We start from the raw sequence: 20,778 nt of genomic DNA, 5'->3' as shown, positions 1-20,778 counted from the left end.
TGTGAGCAATTTGTACAGAAGAGTATTAATACATTGGATAAGGTTAGAAAATAATGAAAATTGATATTAATGACCAAATCTAAGAGTCAATCTTGATATGTCATATTAGTCAGGTATGTGAATACCAAAAATTTCAAACTATACGATATGCCAGAAATATCAAGCAAGCAATCCTGCAGAACCAGTAAAGCCGCACCCAGAACCACACAGACCTTTACCAGGTAGGCACTGACCTATTTGAATGTCAAGGGAAGGACTATCTGGTAGTCACTCCCTGTATCTAGAGCTGTGTAAATTGCAGAAGCTGTAATAACAGGTATGAAAGCCATATTCTCCAGACATGGCGTGGCAAGCGAAGTCTTCACAGACAATGGACTCCAGTTTTACAATTTAAAGTTCCAACAGTTTGCCAAAGAGTGGGACTTTGTACACACCATGTCAAGTCCTCGTTTTCCACAGTCCAATAGTCTAGTGGAAAAATCAATACAGACAGTGAAAAGACAAAAAATGGGGAGAAAATGAGGAAGTTCAAAGAACAACAGAAAGAAAAACAAAAGTATTACTTTGACAGATTAACAAAAAACCTACTGGAGCTCAGCTCTGGTGACCAAGTAAGGCTAAAAGACAAAACAAACTTGTAGACTCAGAAGGGAACTGCCTTAGTGAAGTCCAACCAAGATCATACACCATTCAGATAGATGAAAGTGCAGTTCTGCGAAGAAATTGTCGAGATCTTCAGCCACAGCAGATGGAAAGATGGATACTGTTGAACAACCTGAATGCATCATCTGAGGCAACAACTCAAATTCAAGGACAATCCTCCTAAGAGACTCACTGAGAAAATTTAAAGACTCCTGCTATAGAATGAAGTAGTGCTCTTCAAGTTTTACTGCATGTAAATGTGAAGACACAAAACAAGTTTAAAAAATGTTAACAATGTTGATAGTAATGAAAATTTAAGTTCTTGGTGTTAAAATTGCAAAGTTATACAAAGAAAACATGTTAGTTAAAAGTAAGCTACTTTTGTTTTAAGAAAGGGAGATGTAATGATAGAGATCATGGTTGGAATGCAACTAGCAATGCTTTACTGTTAGATTAGACCTGACCGCTAGTAGGGGAATGACACACAGTATGCAGATCTGTAATGGGGGTTGCAGCCTCATGGCCTGCCTCATGGTGCTGTTTACATCAACTTTAAAGTAAATAACTTTTTCCTTCATTCATGTGCCTTAAGAACTCACACATACGAATACAAAATAAAACAGTTTTCAGACTTTTTCTTTCCACCCACTTACCACCTTAAGCAATCCCTTACTATTCACAGAGCACCTATGGCATAGCGAACACTTAAAGTGGTATGTGAGTGGAAAGAAAAAGGTTGAGAACCACTGAGTTAGAGGGACATGATTTCTTGAAATAAAGTATATGGTAGGCAGGTTGACATGAATAACTTGAACTGGCTGTTCGGTAACATTCCCAACATTCATAGCTAAATACTGGAAATTATGTCAGAATATAGAATGGAGATCAAGAATCCCCTTGGGTAGCCCCAGAACAATAATCTTGCTTTCAATGTCACCAAAATAAAAGAGCTTATGGTAAGCTAAGGGACCACTTGTTGATGAGATGGCAGTGGAAAGGGTTAGAACCTTCAAGTTGCTGGGAGTCTGTAATTGAAAAAACCTCTCCAGGAACCAGCACATCAAGACAACAGTAAAAAAAAGCAGCCTGACACCTCTACTTTCTAAGGAGTCAGAGGATATTTGGCATGTTATTGAATATGCTGATATATAATAGCCTGAATACACCTGATTGTCTGATGTCCGCAGATGTTCACAGATGGGCCGAACTAACATTACAATCAAGCTTGAGGTGGACTCTTCAATCTCTACGCAAGAACATGTGGCTTGGAATGCTGGTCCATTCTCTTCCATTTCTGGTCTTCATTGATGGCCCCTGACCTATTGCACAGGATCAGGATGAGTGTAGCTTGAATTGCACAGTGATATTGCCAATAAAATTGCTCCTGCAACCAGTGTTCAATTCTGACATTCAGAGCTGTCTGTGTAAAGTTTGTGTATTCTCTCTGTGACCATAGAACATAGCACATTACAGGCTCTCGGCCCTTGATATTGTGCTGACCTATATATTCCTACAAAAAAAATTAAACCCTCCCTCGGAACAATGTGATTGATGAGGCGATACAGTGGGGCCACCTGAATTCCTTACTGGGTGAGATCCCTTTTGCTATAATGCGAGGAGCTACAACTCTGGCTATAGCCCAGGAACGATTCACTGCTTATTTTGCAGCACCATGGAACGTGGTACTTGCTCAACACCAGTTGCTGACTAGACGCCAGAACCCCAGGGAAAGTGATGCTGCCTATGCACTGGTTCTCGACTTGCTGGCAAACGAATGCGATGTCAAGGTAGTCAATGTGGAACAACACCTCAACACTTTGAAGCTGGATGCTTTTGTCAACGGAATCGACTCCAGTTACATCCATCAGAGGCTACTAGAGACAGAGCCCCTGACCTATGGCCGGGCAGTCACACTATCCAAAACATTGAGAAGTGCTATACAGTCCAGTGAAATGCTGGAAACTGAAAAAGAAACACCCAGGAGTGCTGGAACCCTGAGGGGAATAAAGGGACAAACAGTTAGCAAATGTTACTTCTGTAATAAGCTGGCACCCCAGACAGAAGTGTCCTGCTTGATTCGCTACTTGCAGCTACTATGGGAAATATGGCCACCTCGCTAAAGCATGTAGGGCAAAAAATAATCCCATTGATAAGAAGAAGAAAAGCGTCAAGAAAATTCATCCGGGACTGCTGGAGTGGAAGATGACTGCAAAAGGGGGGGGATCTTCAGATGAGCCCGTTGAATCGACTTCAAGTGACGGTGAGGTGAGATCAACACAAAGTACCCCTGTGATACCTCAATTGACTGTAAAGCTTGGGGCTTGTTATGGACTGAACGGTTGACTATGAAGGGGGAGGTGAATACTGAGACTGTCAATTGCTTAATAGACTCCGGCAGCACTGACAGCTACATTCATGAAAATGTGCCAAAGCCTTAAATTTGTGGAGATATCCAGCGAACCGACGGATATTGGTGGCTTGTCGCGAACTTAAAAAGACTATATGGGACAAGTGTAAGGTTATTCTGAACTTGCAGGGACATTGTCTTGCTGATGTTTGGCTTTTCGTAATGCCTGATCTCTGCATTCCCGTGTTACTGAGGTTGGATATTCAATCTCAGATGAAAAGTGTAGTGTTAAATTTCAATGGGCCACTACCCACACTTACCATCCCCTGCACTGGTTACTGCAGTCTGTCCACATTAAAGATCAAAGCACCCTCCCTGTTCAGTAATCTATCTCCCGAGTGTCGACTGATTGCCTCTAAGAGCCGTTTTTATGGCAAAGAGGACTATTAAGGCTGAGACTCAGAGACTACTTAAAGAGGGGGTGATTGAACCCAGCAGGAGTCCGTGGCGAGCTCAGGAGGTAGTGGTGAAAAATCACATTAAGAAACGACTGGCTATTGACTACAGGCAGACAATTAACCATTATACTAACTTGGACACCCACCCTCTGCCACGCATTAACAAAATGGTTAATTAAATAGCTCAATATAAAGTGTACTCAACTATCGACCTTAAGGCAGCTTACCACCAAATCCCCATTAAAAAAAGTGAACGACCTTATATGGCATTCGAGGCTGATGGGGGGGGCTATACCAGTTTAAGAGGGTACCTTTTGGAGTCAATAATGGTGTGTCAGTGTTTCAGAGGGAGATGGATAAAATCATTAGGACGTATGAGTTACAAGGTACGTTCCCCTATCTGGATAATGTCACTATCTGTGGTAAGACCCAGACTGAACATGATAACAACCTAAAAAAATTTCTAGCAACAGCTAAAGAACTCAACCTTATATTTAACGAGGGTAAATGTGTTTTCAATGCAACAGAACTACCCATTCTGGGCTACATTGTTCGGGTGGGCAAAATCCACCCCGATCCTGAACATTGTTCATCACACTCAGAGCTTTATCTACTTTAACAGTCAAATCTTCTTTAATTTGTTTCAAATCCTCTGAAACTTCACTTATAGTTTCATTCAATAACTTTAAATTATCTTCCAGAGTTGTTGTACTGACAATAACCACACCAGCAGTGCGAGTATAAGACAGCTTTAATAAACTAATATGTCCACTAAGAGGTCTTGTCTCTCTGCAAGACAAACCTGGAAGGCTAGACTGTAACTCTGGACTGCTTTCTAGACAAGGTCACCGGGATGACCCCAGGTAACCTAGTGGTGTAATTACATATCTCCACAGTTGTATTAAATTTAATTTCCCATTTATGAATTCCTGATTAAATCTTGCTTACTTCTTGCTTAAAGATCTTTTTCTTGCCTCTTACTTGTTCCACTTCTGAACTTGACGCATCCTGATCACTTTCAGAATCTTCCACTTTGTGTTCTGAAGTTGACATGCCGGACTGTCCCTTTAAGATTTGTTGAATTTTTTTCATGGCTTGATGTTCAACTGTTCTGTGTATGCGTGAAACAGTTTTGAGTTTTCCACCGGCGCCATCTTTGCGGGTCGACACGAAGACGGCTCCAGAGGACATTCCTTCACCTGGGTCTTCTCCAGCAGATACAGCAGCCTGCTTCGTTGTCAAGGTAGGCCCAGTGTCTTTCTTTCTCTTATCTTCAGATCTTGTAGTTGTAGTTAATTAAGAGGCTTTTTCTTTTTTTGGCGACATGAAAATTTTGCTCAATAGGCACTTTTTTTATTAAATCCCACGGGGGTCGTGAGGCTGCTTGACGTCCCTCATGGCATCACGTGACAACCCCCATATTTTGGTATTTGTATAATTTAAGGGATAGAGAGGGGAGGGTGTAAAGAGGGGAAAATAAACACTCTGAAAATCATATTACATGGTATCAAAAAGTAATATTTTGTTTATTGGATTTGCATGAATCTTCGGAAAATCAAAAATAAAATATTCCAAAAAAATCAACTGTTCACTTACTCATAATACTTAAAACTAATTGTTCGTGCTGGTGCATGGCACAAATCTGGCAGCCACACTGTTAAAAACAAAAGCAGCAATTTAAAAATCATGCCAATTCATCTGTCTGGAGAAATGCATTTGAGAGTTGTACTTGATTGCCATGTCCTTGAATTTGCTCCCAGCTTCCCATATAGAAAAGTCAAGACTGCTTGCCTATAAAACTGGAGCTACCATTGCATGCCTTTTCATAAATGTTTCTGTCCAATCTGTGGCAAATGCCTGATCTTACAACATGAAGCAGATTCAAGCATGCGTAAGGCAGCTGAACACATGCCTAAATGCTCAATAAGATCTCTCGACATGAGATGGCCATTCATTCCATGGAGCCTATTCAGCCATTTAATCAGATCATGGTTGATTTGGCCATGGACCCAGCTTCACCTACCTGTCTTTTCCATTTAACCCTTAATCATCCTACTTTGCAAAAAAACTTATTGATCTGCATTTTAAACATATTTAGTGATGGAAACTCCCCTGCTTCCTTGGGCGGAGAATTCCACAGATTCACTACTCTCTGGGAAAAGCACTTCCTCCTCATCTCTATCCTAAGCCCACTTCCTCAAATCTTAACAACCCCCCCCCCACCTCGTTCTAGTTTCACCAATCTGTGCAAAGAACTTTCCTGTCTCCATCTCATAATTTTAAGTTTCTGTCAGATTCTCTCTCATTCTTCTAAATTCTAATGGGTACAGTGCCAGGCAATTCAAGCTCTCTTCGTTAGCTAACCTCCTAATTTCTGGAATCAGCCGGGTGAACCTCCTCTGCACTGTCTCCAAAGTCAGCACTGTATATCTGTTCTCAAGTAACGAGGCCAGAGCTGCACACGGTACTCCAGGATCCACAAAAATTACATTACATCAACTTTTTTACTTTGATTCCATGAACACGTTATCTAATCACCATGTACAATGTGTCAATATAATTAAATGGAAAGAGAAAAATAATGCTTATGAGAAAGGTATTATTATGTGTAAATGATTTCTAGGTCATTAAAAAGTGAAGCTGTGGACAAGATATCATTGGATGGATTCCTAGAGAACATCTATTCTCCACCTTTTTTTGGCTATGGCCCTCTTAGGACTCTACTCATCGTTTATGGGCTCACTTCCCTGTGAAGCAGTTGTTAAGTTGGTTTCTTCTATCCGTGATTTCTCCCAGCCCCCACCCACCCCCCCCCCACTTTCAAATGAGCTGTGGCCCACAGGGTGACCATATGGGAATGGCTGCCATTAAAAAATAACTTTTTAACCAACTCTTTGACACTTAAATATTCTCCGTTTAAACAGCATAAAATCAAAAGTCATTACTTAGCATTGATTTTTATTGCAGAATGCAAAATAAACCTCCACCTTAATGAAGGGTACTTACGCGAAACCTCAACCATTCTTTATCTCCCACTGATGTTGATCGACCTGTTGAATTCCTCCAGCAGTTTGTATATTGCTCCAGATTCCCGCATCTGCCATTCTTTTTTCTATATTTTTTACACAGAAATCACGCAATTTTACCGTAAAGAAGACTTGGCATTAAGCCGGATTTGCTCAGTTACACTGAACCGAACAAAACCGGCGTAATACCGGGTCAGTGTGTCTTTTTACACAGCAAGCCGGAATTCCAGGAGCAAAAGAGGTGGGACATGTAACACAACAGCGTTGGCATCTAGTGTCACCTATAACTTTCCGTATTTAACGGCACGTTTCCCAAAGAATGGCTCAAAAATATTCTTCAGTTTTTATATGCAAAGTTGAAGTTAAGGCTGTCGGGGGGGGAGTGAAGTGGTGGGATCAGTGTTGGGGCTGGTGGCGAGCTGGCAGGTGGCCCCCTGTCAGTCCCTGCACTGATCATTGGTGTGTTAAGAAAGTGCCAGGTTCGAGGGAGATGAGTCTGGACAAAAGGGTTTGCTATCAAACTTTAATTTTATTAGCACAAAACAATTAATAGAAGAGCATGGGAAAACACACAAGCACAATGTATAAAACACACAAGCACAATAAAACATATGGACACAATTTATAAAAGCACATGGGAAATCTACTGGAAGTATTGATCTATAGCAGTGGATTTCAAACTTTTCCTTTCCACTCACATACCACCTTAAGTAATCCCTTACTAATCACTGCTATTTATCGTTGGGGGTTGGTGGTGGGCTGTCGGTGGGGGAGTGGGGTGGTGGGCTTCAGCCTGTTCTAAATGAGAACAAACCTACAGACCGGCTTGCTCACAGCACAAGGTGACTAGAGACACCTATGGACAGGTGAGAGCAGGGTAGTGGGATCAGAGTGGGGGCTGGTCTTTTATCACAATGCCACTCCCAAACACTAATCTCCTCTCCTTTAATATCTAAACGTCTGTCAGTGACTGTCTTGAATACATTCAGTAACTGAGCAGTCACACCCTCCTTCTGTAGAGTTCCAGACCCAGCACCCTTTGATACAAACTTTTTATTTTATTCATGAATGATCAAACCCTATTTTGAAAGACCAACAGCCACCCCACATCTGTCCTGCCAAAACCATAAATGATGTACTTATGAATTAAATCATCTCTCATGCTCCTCCCAGCAACACATCAATGTTTCACCCACTTAACTAAGCAGTGTGTCCAGTAGAGGATGCATCACTATTTCACACCAGCTCATTTCATCTCCAGCTCCAGCCATTTCATCTACAGCTCATTTCAGATTAATGCATTCATGGGACCATGCATAGACATCTGAGATGGGCTAAACCCCAAGTGCCTGGCGGTCACATATTCCCTAGTGAACTACTCACTGTCAGCCAGATCAACTCTGCATTTTACCTTTGCTGTATAATTACAGCTCAATCTGGCAGACCTACTGTCAAATCAGTTACGGACTGGGAATGATACCTTGCTGGGTTGGTGCTAGACCCAGCCACACTCTGTGATTTCCATGAGCGGCCCACAGCAACACCAACATTTTGCAGCTGGGTGATCCCAACTACTGTGAGGCTTCCATGACTGTTTCACCAAATGGAGGGGGCCACGAATGGCAAGTGGGCTTCAGACTATTCAAACTGAAGACAAATGCACAGACCAGCTTGCTCACAGAACAAGGTGACTACAGACACCTGGGAACAGTTGGGGGCTGAACGGTGGAATCAGTATGGGGTCTATTGGCAGGCTGTCAGTCCCCTCACTGGTCCCACCATCCCGCTTCCCCCAGGAGAGAGCAGGAGAGTGGGCCACCAGAAGAGAGTGAGACAGTGGGCCAACGGGAGAGAGTTGGACAGTGGGCCACCAGGAGGGAGTGGGACAGTGGGCCACCAGGAGGGAGTGGGACAGTGGGCCACTGGGAGAGAGTGGGAAGTGGGCCACTGGGAGAGAGCAGGAGAGCGGGCCTCCAGGAGAGAACGGGACAGTGGACCATCGGGAGAGAGCGGGACAGCAGTATTATTATTAAAAAGATATTTCTGTTGTCCTACTTGCATGTTTTGTTCAAGTTTTAAATGCTTACCCGTAAATACAGTAAAAAAAAATCTGGTACACAAACACATCCTTTCCCATCATGGTGCCAGAATCCCAGATTGCTTCCTTTATAAAGGCAGCGATCCAGTGCTATTACAATCTCTGCAGTCGGGAAAAAGCCGGGACTGGAATGACCACACCCCCAACCCCCCCAAATTCCGTGCCTTTTACACAGAAGTTGTAACATAATAAGGCTGCAAATATTCCAGAACAAAGTGGCTGTGTAAAAGGGCCATTAAACATCCCGATAATTATGGTCGTGAGGTCAATTCAAATACAATACAAATATCCTTCCCCATAAGTTAAATGTTACTTTCCATAGTATAATATGACCAGATCTATCTGTCCAGCACTTGGAATACTGTAGTTTTTTATTTGATCTGGAATTTAATTTGATCTGTTTTTTTTGGCATGTCCATTAATCGTACAGGTTTTAACAAGATTGTCAGTCAAATTCCATCATATTACTCAGCAGCAAACTTACCCACCATCCTCCTGCAATTCCTTTTACAACCTGAGAAAGATAATCTCTACTCCAAAACTGAATTCACTGAAGACAGGATATTTATGTAAAATAAAATGCAGATCAGGCTGTCTTCAAAATCTATCCTGCCACAATATAAATGTTAACCTGATCACACTTGGATTTGCTGAACAATGTCTGTTCGTGCACATGTCCAATATATAGCCCAGACTCAGCACATTTTGTGTGATTTTTTTATTTTTTTATTTTTTATTTTTCACACCATAAATCACATTAACCATGGTACACACTTTTTCCTTTTCACACATATACAGTGCCATTTTCTCCCCCCCCCACTCCTCCCATCCCACCCTCCCTACCTCCCCCCTCCCGTCTATTTAAGGTATACAATCTAGGATACATTAAACCAGTCAGACAATGTTGTCATTCAATAAAAATACACCAGAAATTCTACTGAGTCCATTCTTTTCATTTCCTTTTCTTTCCGTTAACTTAGGTAATGATTGTCCCCGGTAGGTTTTCGCTATTGTATTTAATGTAAGGCTCCCATATTTGTTCAAATATTTCAATATTATTTCTTAAACTATATGTTATTTTTTCTAATGGAATACATTTATTCATTTCTATATACCATTGTTGTATTTTCAAATTATCTTCCAATTTCAAGGTTGACATAATACATTTTTTTGCTACGGCTAGAGCTATCTTAACAAATCTTTTTTGTGCATCCTCCAAATCAATTCCAAATTCTTTGTTTTTTATGTTACTTAGGAGGAAGATCTCTGGATTCTTTGGTATATTGTTTTCTGTTATTTTATTTAATATCTGATTTAGATCTTCCCAAAATTTTTTACTTTCTCACATGTCCAGATTGCATGAATTGTTGTTCCCATTTCTTTTTTACATCGAAAACATCTATCAGATACTGTTGGGTCCCATTTATTTAACTTTACATTTTGTGTGATTGAGGAATCCTGTGGCGCTCTCAGTGTTAACAAACATTAATACTAGGGATGTCAATATTCAAGATGAGATAATCCAGTTCCAATGCACCAGATTCTTTGGACTAAATTATTTTGCATGTCAGGACATTGTAATTTTCTCTACTATTGTATAAGTGGTAGTGTAATGGAAGTTAAAATCAAATAACTTTTTGGCTTAACTTCAAAAACTTGTGCATGATCCGAATGAATTAGAATTAGTATGGCCTCAGGTTTTTAAAACTGGAACTGTTTGAACTTGAATTTTCTTTTCCTCTTCATGTAGAAATGCCTTGCTCTATCCCACTGAAACTTTCCTTAGTCATGAAACATTCTTTCTTCTTGGAACACTCTTTCTTTGACTCTGGGATCTTGTGGATCACCCCTCCCTCCCCCAACACCCCACTGCCCCCCGGAAGGAGAAATATGAAATACCATCAAATGCCCTTTTTTGTTATTATCAAGTTAGAGCTCTGTTATTGGTCATTTGGGGAATACTTTGAGGTTACCTACACAGACTAAATTTGAAATTTTAATTATGGAAGGTAGGAAAAGAAAGATTTATATCTGAAATGTATGCATTATTACAGAAAAATGCCGAATCTAGATTTACAAAAATCCAGGTTAAAATGGGGAAAAGATTTAGGAATAGAAATTACTCAAGAGGATTGGAGAAATTTGAATAAAGATAGTCTGACAAAAATTGTGAATGTAAGATATAGACGAGTTCATTATAATTTTATACATCCTGAGAAATTATAAAGATATAATTTACTTTCCACAGATTTATGTTTTAGATGTCATAAAGAAGCAGGAACTTTTTTTACATTCTACATGGCTTTGTGATAAGATTAAATCTTTCTGGACTGATTTAAGGAACTTCTACAAAATATTCTTAAAGTTAAACTTCCAGTGGACCCATCTTTCTTCCCGGGTGGAAAGGGCACAAAGAGCGTTGAGGAGGAAACCGTTACCGGGTCAACCATCACGAGCAGTGTTAATTTGGTGCTTGAATTATCAGGATAGAGAAATGATTTTACGGTTGGCGGGACAGAAGGGAAGACAAAGTCAAACCCAATGATGAGTCAGAATAATAGAGGTTTTTTTAATGCTGATTTGAGTCAAGAAATTATCAGACGTCAACGTGAGTTTAATTCAGCCAAAGATGTGCTGTGGCAGAAAGGATATAAATTTGCTTTTCGATACCCTGCAGTGTTGAAGGTTTTTTATGGCAACTACCAGTCTCAATTTTTTGAGAATGATCACGATGCAATGGTTTTCACTAATTCATTGCCAGATCCACGTGGTCAGGGAAGAATTTCACCGTCGTCACCTAAAATAAGGGCCAATGGACAGAATGGAAAGAATGGGAAAGATGGGAAGAAGGAAGCTTTGACACACAGTCCTAGTGATGTTGAAGATTCGAATCAATCTCTGGGACTGGAGTCCCAGGGCTGAATATATTAATGATGTTGAATTTCATTATTATATATATTGTATCTCTGGCTGGGGGGAGGTGGATGGCACTGATATCTTTGATAGTCATCTGCCACTGGTGGGGTGTTCCACACACAGTTTTTTAGGGAATTACTACCTTTGGGTGTTTTTTTTTTCTTTTTTGGGAGGTGAATTAATTGTATTCCTTTTCATATTAACTTTTTTATAACATTAGGGGATGGAGAGTAGATTTTCAGGGATTAAATAATCCAATTAAACGAAAGCAAGTTTTAGCTTATATTAAGAAAATGAAAACTGATATTGGTTTTTTACAAGAAACACATTTCACTGAAAAAGAACATTTGAAATTGAAAAGAGATTGGGTTGATCATGTGTTTTTTTCTTCATTTAACTCTAAGGCAAAAGGTGTAGCGATTTTAGTTCATAAGTTTGAGTTACAGACTGTAGAGGGGAATGCTGGGAGGGTTTTAAAAGTGGATTATAAACTTATTAATGAACTTTAGACTTTACTTGATATCTATGCACCTAATGTAGATGATGAATGTTTTATTTCAAACGCTTTTTTGTTATTAAGTCAACCTAATGAAAATATTCTAGTTGGGGGAGATTTTAATTGCGTTTTGGATCCATTAATGGATAAATCCCCAAAATGTATTAGAAAATCAAAGAGGACGATACAAATAGGGGCTTTAATGAAAGACTTAAATTTGGTAGATATTTGGAGAAGGGTTAATCCTATAGAGAAAGATTTCTCTTTTTATTCTTCGAGGTACGATTCCTTTCCTAGAATAGATTTCTTTAATATCGGCACATTTACAGGGAAAGATATAGCAGGCAGATTATAAAAGTAGAGTAATATCTGATCGTTCTTTATTATTTTTTTTCTTATGTAAGCTCAGAGGTGTTACATCCATCTTATAGATGGAGGTTTAATACAATGTTGTTGGCAAAACCTGAGTTTGTTGCTTTTGTTTAGAAACAGATTGATTTTTTCTTAACGGAAAATGTTAACTCTGTTCATAGTAGATTTGTAGTATGGGATGTGTTAAAGGCTTATTTAAGAGGATAAATAATTAGTTATGCTACTAAAGTTAAGAAAGGGTATATAGCTGAAAGTATTAAATTAGAAAAGCAGATTGATGAATTGGAGAAGGAATTTCAGAAGGGAGTAACAGAAGATCAGAAGATAGCTTTGACTAGATTGAAATTGCGATATAATACATTACAGACTTATCAATTTGAATGTTTACTTTATCGAACCAAACAACGATATTATGAGTGTGGTGAGAAGGCGCATAAAGTACTTGCGTGCCAGTTAAAGAAGGAGCAAACCTCAAGAGTTATTAATGCTGTTAAAAAGGATTCAATAGTTACCTATAAACCTCAGGAAATCAATGAACAGTTTTATTCATTTTATTAAAAATTATATACTTCTGAGGGGAAACAGGATAATGGATCTATTGATTCTTTTTTATCTACATTAAAGTTACCAGTATTAGATGAAGAGGATATTATAGATTTGGAAGCTCCATTCACAGATTTAGAAATTAAGACCGCTATGATGGAAATGCCTAATGGTAAGTCACCAGGACATGACGGGTTTTCGGTGGAATTTTATAAAGTTTTATCTTCGGTGTTTGGGGAGGTATTACAACAAGTGACTGAACATTATGAGTGACCAGAATCTTGTTCTAGTGCTTTAATTACTGTAATTCCAAAGAAAAATAGAGATCCATTAAAAGTGTTTATGTATAGACCTATTTCTTTATTAAATGTGGACTATAAAATAATAGCTAAATTGTTAGCAAATCGGCTTGCTAAATAGTTACCTAAATTGATACATGTAGATCAAACAGGTTTTATTAAAAATAGATAGGCTTCAGATAATATTCTTTGACTAATTAGTTTGACCAATGCATACCAAAGGCAGCCCAACCATCCAATGGTGGTTGCACTTGCTGCAGAAAAAGCTTTTGATAGGGTCGAATTGAATTTTTTATTTAAGGTCTTGGAAAAGTTTAAATTTGGCCCTTTTTTTATTGGCTGGATTAAAGCTTTATATACAAACCCGACTGCTAGGGTGATGACAAATGGACAGATTTTGTCATTATTTAAATTAATATGTTCTACTCGACAGGGTTGTCCATTGTCACCAGCCCTATTTGCATTGGTCATTGAACCGTTAGCTCAATTAGTACGGCAAAATGAGCAGATACAATGGGTGAGAGTTTTGGATGAGGAGTAAAAGATTAATTTATTTGCAGATGATGTTTTGATATACTTAACAAATCTAGACAAATCTTTGCCGCATTTACGGGAATGTTTATTACAGTATGGATCTCTATCTGGGTATAAAGTTAATTGGGATAAAAGTGAAAATTTACCGGTAGGTGAAAGAGATTATTCAATTTATAAAAATGTTATTAATTTGAAATGGACAGATAAAATTAAATATTTAGGAATAATTGTGAATACTGAGTATCAATCTTTATATAAATTGAATTATGTTCCAATGTTGAAAAAGAGAAAAGCAGACTTAATTAGGTGGAAAGACCTTCCGTTAACTTTAATTGGCCGGGTTAATTGTATTAAAATGAATATTTTTCCACATATTCAATATTTGTTTCAATCAATACCATATTTTCTTACAAGGAACTTTTTTCAGGATTTAAATAAAGCTACCAGAGAATTTTTATGGACTGAGGGTAGCATTAAATAAGCTTACTTGGAAGTACACATTAGGTGAATTGCAATTACCTCATTTTCAGAATTATTATGAGGCAGCCCAACTTAAATTTATTAGTGGTTTGATGGATTTGGATCAACCTCCAAGTTGGGCTAAAGTTGAGATGGCGTGTATTTCAATTTATATTTTGGTGGAATATAGATCTATTATGGGAGGATAATGTGCTGATATTAAAACATCTGTTGATGTTATGGACAAAAAAGAATAAGATTATAGGATCAAAAGGTAAATTATCTATTTTAATGCCATTATATAATAATCAGCTTATTCCTTTTTCATTGTTTAACAGTCATTTAAAGAATTGGGATTTTAAGGGTATAAAAATATTGCAGGATTGTTTTGTAGAAGGTCAATTTCTTTCTTTTACTCAATTGAAAGAACGTTTTGATATTGCCGAAAATTCTTTATTTGTTTATTATCAACTTCGATCGTTGGTTAAAAAAAAATATGTTCGAGAGATGATTTTACCTGTATTGTTGGAGTTTGAGTCTTTAATTTCTTCTATGCATAAAAAGGGTTAGATTTCTGTTATGTATCAAGTATTACAAGATAATATGGATAACTCGGAATGGAAAAAATCTAAGTTTAAATGGGAAAATGATTTAATTTTTGTTTTTCCTGAAGATTACTGGATGGATATGTGTCATGATTGTGTTACTAGATTGACAAATGCATGATACGGTATGGTTAATTATAATTTTTTGCATCAATTATATTTAACTCCTGAGAAATTGAAAAAATATGGCTTTAATAATTCAGATTCCTTGTTTTAGATGTGATACATGTGTTACAACTTTTTTACATGCTGTTTGGTCTTGTATGTATGTACAACTATTTTGGGAAGAAATTAAGTCAATTTTGGAAAAATTGTATAAGATTGTTACCATTAACCAGATCCATCTGGTTTTTTTTTTACTGGGATATGTGATTCCTTTAAGGGGATTGGGGTTGGATAAATTCCAAATTGCATTTGTTTATTTCGCGTTGTCCGTAGCTCAAAAATGTATAGCAAGTACATGGAAGGATAAGTCAGTGATTAGTATAATGAGATGGCATAATGAAATGAAAGCTTGTATTGTTATGGATAAAATTACCTATGTTCTGCATGAAAATTATTCTTTTTTTGTTAATAGGTGGTCATTATATTTGGAATATATATATTTAGAAGTACTTTGATTTATTTTTTTTAGTTTTTTTTTTCATTTTTTTGGCTCTCCTTAAGAGAGCTGGCTGAAGGCGTGGGGTTTTATTTCTCTTTTTTTTCTTTTTCTTTTTATATATTTAAAAATGTTGTTGTGAAGTGTATTTTGTATGTTTACCAATAATTTTTAATAAATAAAGTTTGAAAAAAAAGGACAAGAATGGACAGAGAAGAAAGCCAGTATGAAGAGGAGAGGTGGATCAAGTAGGAGCCAAAGATAGTGAGCAGATGGAGGAGGTGGAGCAGTAAAGTCAGGAGACAGAGGCAAGTGATAAATAGGTGGAAACAGACAAAGAAAAAAATTGTCAAATGGAAACAAGTGGGAGACAATTGCACATTAATACAATTGATGAATGTTCAACAAATCTTGCTTGGGTGAGCATATTAACCGAGGGAATTATGGCACTTTTCAACCTGGCTGAACTTTCCAACTGTCCTCATTACTGAGCCCTCAATTTATTTAATCTTGTGCAGATTTAGATGGTAATGCTTGAGGTATTGTGCTCTTCTCAACATCCACTCTTGTAGTAACTGCATATTCATGGCTTACTAAAATTCCACCATCACATCCATGGACTGACCCCCTTCCTTGATTTGCTGTATGTTCAATGAATTTTAACATACAATTTTAGGACTATAAAAAGATATTAAAGTATGAGGAACATTAAACCAAAAGTCAAGACAACCCTTTTGTTGGTTCCACTGCTGACTGTAATACATGTACTTTGTTCTGCTTTCTTTAATTTTCAACGTGAGAGATAATATTAACTTTAGATATGAAGTCTACAAGCCAACCATACTCTAGGTACACTGATATGCAGATTAATGATTTAACAGCCTCAGGCTTCCTGATCTCTGTCAAAAAAAAAACTTAAAGCTCTTCAGTAACTGTAGGGTGAGGAGGGAGGAAGAACTATCTCAGCAAGAATAGGTTTCATGAATGCAGAAGGCTGAGGGTCATGAATCTGAGTCAAGGTGTGTTCTGATTTAATTTGGCACATAAATGGACGCATCCTGTAGAAATCTATGATTAATGCACATTCTTAGGGAGGGCAGTAAAGCTGCACCCAATATTTTCCATGTCTTAAAGTTTTATCGGAATGTACTTGTGATCCAATGTCGATGGGTTTTAATTTTCTGGATTAAATTGTCAGGATTGCAATCACACAAAAAAAATCCTCTGGAATACTACACCATTTTGAAAAGGAAGCAGAACAAAAAAATAGCTGTTTCTGGCAAGAAGCCTTTGTAAACCAATAGCACTCAAAATGAATTTCAAATTCAAACATTGTATTTTCCTATTTATGTGTAAAGTTAATTTAGCTGAATAAATTAAAGCAGCCATTCTCAACCCATTTTTGGCCATGCCCTGCTGAGGACTGCTTGAAGTTTATGGGCCCCCATCCCTGAGACACAGTCAAGTTTTGTTTCTTCCATATTTCTCTCCACCAATTACATAAAAAGCATAAAAAATATTAATGTTGCAAGAGGTGAAAAGAAAACAAGGCTATTACTTAAATGTGCAGTGCCCCCCCTCCCCATCCAGGAGGCCTGTAGGGTCCCCATTGAGAATGCCAAAATTAGACAATGTTTCATACAATAACACCTCATCTGACAGGGTCTGAAATTTTTCTGTATATTTATGGTTAGCACTGGCATTAAGTTCTTTGGTTTGCATATAACAGGTGACCTATCACCTCCTCATTAGTCAGGAAGTCACAGGAGCGCCTACACTTCCTGAGGAGGTTGAGGAGGGCAAGGATACCCGCCTCTATGTTGACAAATTTTACATGAGCGCATGTGAGGGTGTCCTGTTGGCTTCATCATTGTCTGCTAAGGTTTACTGCAAAGCACCAGAATGAAATACAGATGATCATTAAAACAGCCAAGAAGATCACTGGGGTCTCCTTTTCCTCTATTGACAATATTCACTGGGACCATTGCTTAAACAGGGCTCAAAGAATATTTGAAGACCCCTACCATCCATCACGCAATATCTTTAACCACAACTATCAGGAAGGATGTACAGGAGCATCGGAATCAAAACTGCCAGGCAGGGAAATAACTTCATCCCCCAGGCTGTGAGATTGATGATCCCTTTTAGATAAAACAAGTAAATTATTCAAAAGTATTTATCCATATTTATTTATATTATATTTTATCTGCACCTGTTTATTTTTCTATGTGTTGGAGAAATGCTGTTTCATCTAGTTATGTATGTACAGTCAGATGATAATGAACTTGAACTTCTCTTCATAAACATGAATTAGTAAATAATTTGTGCAACTCCATTTAATCTTGGGCAAAGTCAGCATTTTCTTAGAAGTCTATCCTGTACAGCCAACAGCAAAGGAAAGGTCCTGGATTTACAGGTCCCAAAATTACCTTTCAAACTTGCTACTGGAAGCCCGTTTATTGATGTCATGTTATTAAATGAAATAGAGTTCAATAAAGGTTAAGATTTTAAAAATCTCTCAATACAGATAGCCGCAGAATTATTCATTGATGACAAAAAAGAGCATGAACTTTACGAGACCTATTAATCTACATAGGTGAATATTTATGGTAGGTCCAATACATTAAAAATGTCACATCTACCTCCTACATCAACTTACACAGATTCTGTTATACACAGCTAATGTACTAAATAAATGTTTTAAGCTTTTACCATTATAATTACATATCCATAATTAAAATGAAATCTGTCTGTGAATTTTACATTAAAAGAAATACACTCATTGATAACAATCAGAAAACAGAAAATTAGACTAATTGATTCAGGCAATATTGAGGAATGGAATGATTAGTTTTGATATTGGAACACATTACATTGGCATATATTTGAAGTTATTGTTTTATTTGATATCTCCTTTATGTCATAATTGTAATTTTTTTCATCATTAAAACAATTTAAATATTTATTCTTCGTGTAAATCAAATTTAATTCATTCAATCTAAAATGCCACAGGTTGCAGAGCTTGAATTAGCTGGGACAATAGTTGGAGTAGTTACAGAGACTATTTTATCTATTAACTGTAACTGATCAGATATGTACAGTGAGATAGTACAGATTCTATCACCAATGTGTATATGTACATATGTACAGATGGTAGTGTAGGATGACTGTGATTGGCTGAGAGTGTAGCCACACCTACTGGCAGGTCTTAAAGGATTGCTCCTAGCCAGACCAGGTCATTCTGGACTGGTCGACCTACTTGTGATATGCTCCATTCTTTTAGTTAATAAAAGCCTTGGTTTGGATCAACAAGTCTTTGGTTCTTTCGACGCACACTACATACAGTACGATAGAGCTTCCGGAAAGAGTGAAACAAGGTCACAAAGGACACCATTTTTCAAATTATTTTTGTTTGCAAGGAGGTATCTGAAAATATAAAGTTTTGCTTGTTGATTTACTTAATGTCAAGTAAACTAAAACAGAATAATTTGTATCATCTCATTATTTTTGGTTCTCCAGCTCAAAGATTGGGCAAAGATTGATGCTATCATGTGTAAGATGTGACGGCAAACTGAAATCTTAAGGAACACTTTTTATTCTTCTTTGGTTATAAATGGATATTGTATTCTACGCGGACCCAGAGTCATAGAATTTTACAGGAACTTGCCCACGGTGGCCAAATTATCTACCCAAGTTAGCCCCTCTGTTTGAGTTTGACCCATGTCCTTCTAAACCTTTCCTATCCATGTACCTGTCCACGTCTTTGAAATATTGTAACTGTTCCCACCTCTACCACTTGACTTCCTCTTACATCTCTGTGGTAAACCACTGTGTGTATATTTAACTGTTTGGGCTCACCCACTGGCTGACTGTACCTGTGGCTCCTCCCACAGACTCCTGAATATAGGTGACTGTTCCACAGCCCCCTCCCCAGTTCAGGGCAGTCAACCAGCATGGACGTGGTTCCATTGTCAAAATATATTGCTAATAAAATTGATGCACCATCAATAACTCCAAAAGACTGGAAGTTATGTAAAACTGATTGGCTTTTGTTGTCAGCTGCCCTGAACTGGGGAGGGGCACCTTTATTCAGGAATCTGTGGAAGGGGCCAAAAACAGGATGGTCATTGACTGTTAACAGATACACATGGCTGGATGCGAACCCTTTTCCCCACATATCCAAAATGGTAAAGCAAATCACGCAATATTGGGTTTTCTCCACCATCAGCCAAAAGTCGGCGTACTACAGCTCCTCCCAGAGGACCGCCAATATACAGGTTTCAAGGTGGATGGCTACCTCTGCTGTTTCCTGCTGGTCCCCTTCAGCGTCACCAGTCTTCAGTCTTCCAGCTGGAGATGGACCAAATAGTGGCCAGAATTAGCTGCAAGTCATTTTCCCATATCTAGACAACATCACCTTTTACGGCCATGACCTGCAGGACCACGACGCCAACCTCCAACAATTCTTCCAGACTGCCAAACTCCTTAACCTCACATACAACAAGGCTAAATGCGTATTTCACACCATTCGCCTTCCTGTCCTTGGCTGCGTTGTAGAGAACGGAGTCTTTGGCCCCCAACCCTGATTTCATGCATCCGCTTTTGGAACTTCTCCTTCCCCACAGTCTCAAAGCCCTGAAAATGGGTGCCTGGGCTTCTTTTCCTAGTATGCCCAATGGGTCCCCAATTATGCAGACAAGGCCCACCCCCTCATTAAATCTACCTCCTTTCCCCGGAACCAGGGGCCCGTGCAGCTTTCAGCCACATCAAGGAAGACATTTCTAAAGCCACGAGACACCTGCCATGGATGAATGCATTCCATTCCAGGTCTTCATGCTGGCTGCCACACTTAACCACACTTAAGCAGACCCATTGCTTTTTTTTCCCGAACCCTCCAGGGGGCCCCAAAATTCAACACTCCTCTATCAAAAAAGAGGCCCAAGCCTGTGTCTGTGTGGCGGCAGAGTGGACTTTGAAAGTAGGCCAGAATAGAAGGTAGGGGAGGAAAGGAAGAACAGGGGGAAGGGGTGGGAAAACCTAGCCGTAGCTAGGTTTTGAGGTTAGGCCGGGGGAACGAGATCTTATGGAGAACACGCCACATGGCGAGCGCTGTTTGGGGGTGGGGGTGCAGGTGGTGGCAGACACTTTCCGACTGACCAGTGGCAGGAGCGGCTCAAAGACCCCAACCAGTGCGCCTTACCAGATCCCGACCAGCATAGTTCCCAGATTCTGACCAGCGTAGCTCCCAGATCCCCACTAGCACGGCTCCCAGACCCCAACTAGTGCGGTTCCCAGATCCCCACCAGCATTGCTCCGAGACCCTGACCAGCTCGGCTCCCAACCAGGCACTGATTAGTACAGCTCTCAGAGAAGGAGCCGGGC

The sequence above is a fragment of the Narcine bancroftii genome, chromosome 4, assembly GCF_036971445.1.
Source record: "Narcine bancroftii isolate sNarBan1 chromosome 4, sNarBan1.hap1, whole genome shotgun sequence".
Lineage (NCBI taxonomy): Eukaryota > Metazoa > Chordata > Chondrichthyes > Torpediniformes > Narcinidae > Narcine > Narcine bancroftii.
Note: the sequence above shows the minus strand (reverse complement) of the source record.